Source organism: Nannospalax galili, unplaced genomic scaffold (genome assembly GCF_000622305.1).
Source record: "Nannospalax galili isolate Female #2095 unplaced genomic scaffold, S.galili_v1.0 scaffold1485, whole genome shotgun sequence".
In the NCBI taxonomy this organism is placed as follows: Eukaryota; Metazoa; Chordata; class Mammalia; order Rodentia; family Spalacidae; genus Nannospalax; species Nannospalax galili.
In genome coordinates this window covers 34752-36580 of record NW_008353031.1, presented here as the reverse complement: position 1 = coordinate 36580, position 1829 = coordinate 34752, and positions in this window count along the sequence as shown.

The following is a 1829-nucleotide window of genomic DNA, read 5'->3' as shown; positions in this document are numbered from 1 at the left end:
GCAGCATTATTCAGAATAGTCAAAATATATGCTGTCTTAGTTTTCATAGAGAAACACATGGAAATGACTATTCACCCCAAATAGGGCAATGGCAGATCAAATAAATGATTCCATGAGAGTTCATTTTGAGACATTGTGCTGGATAGCTTTAGTATCAACTTGACACACCTGGGTTGAGGGAGCCTCAGTTGGGAATTGCCTCTATTGGACTGGCCTGTGGCCATGTCTGAGGGGTATCTTCTTGATGAATGATGTAGGATGGCCAAGACCACTGTGGATGGTGCCACCCCTGGGCAGGTGGGCCTGTGTTGCATAGGAAAGAAGGCTAAGCAGGGGCCAGGGAGCAAGCCAGTAAACAGCATTCCTCCATGGCCTGTGCTCCAGCTCCTGCCTCCTTGTTCCTGCCCTGAGTTCCTACCTTGGGCTCATTGATGAACTGTGACCCAGGAAATGTAAGCTAAATAAACCCCTTTCTCCCCAAGTTGGTGTTGGTCAGAGTGTTTTTATCACAGCAATGAGGAAACAAACTAGGACATGCATCAGTGAATTTGTTGGAGTTATTTACAAGAACAAGGGTTGCTCTGGCAGCTGCCTCACTGAAAATTCCATTTCAATATGCCTGAGGAATCCGGAAACGGTTTACTTATAGAACTGTAGGGAGGGGCCTAATGAACTTTATCAAGTTTTGTGAGCTTCTGAGTCATGTAAGAGTCTTGGGAATTTCATGAGCCTCCAATTCTATCCATGAAGAAATATTTCCATCCTAAGGAAACAGCTACATCACAGTCACCTCCTCCTCTGGCTCCTATGTTCTCTCAAACCCTTCCTCTATGATATTCCTTTAGCTTTTCAGGTTGTGATATAGATGTCTGATTATTTTCTTCTATTTATTGTCGAGTACTAGACTGCTATTTATGAAGGGTCCACAGCCAAGCAGGCCTATTGTGACAGTTATCCCTCAATGGCCTGCTTCCTAGCACTGAAAATTCATCCAGTTAGGAAGGAGATTTTAGGTCAGTCTTAATCTTTAGTGCAAGGATTGTGGGAGGAGGGGACTGGATGCTCCATGCACCTCCCAGCAGTGAATTTGACTTGCAATTGGCATAGCCTGGCAGGATACGATGAAACAGAATGAGTTTAGGAAGAGCATTGTTTATGTCCCTGATATGGGGAAAGAGACCAGCAACCTAAGTAAAGTGGGGTGAGGGGAGAGTGTGAGCTGAGGAAATGTTAACCTGGTGGGCCATTCCCATAGACTTGGTGGGGGTGGCCACAGTGGACAGTGAGACATGTAATTAGGGTGAGGCTTTCTAAATAGTCAAGGTCAATGGGAGAAATCCCAGGGTGGCAGCCATCTTATAGATGGTATGGGGTGGCACACCTGCTTGACTGGTGGGGCCACCACGTGAGTATGGAGAGGACTTGAAAACAACAGAAGGTCCTGAACAGATTCTACAGTCTCTGGGAGTAGCACACTGTGGACAGAAGTGTCAAAAAACAGCTACAGAGGCCACATGGCATCTGCTTTTGATAAGTATTGTGTTCCAGGCAGAGGACTTAGCCAGAAGGGAAACTGAAGGTGTTAGAGAGGAATTAGAACAGGAGAGGGATATGAGGCTGACTGCTTTGCTACTGGCCTCTGACCTTGCCAGTAAATTAGATAAGAGAGGAAAGGAGATGGAGGGGTTGACATGCTGGTTTTTTTTATGTCTGGGAAGTCAAAAGGGAAAAAAATCCCAGATCAGAATGACAATAAAAGGCCCATCCTTGGATCCTAAAATCTGGAACCCCTGGAAGAGTAGAGAAGTGAGGAAGAAGGAAGTGACCTA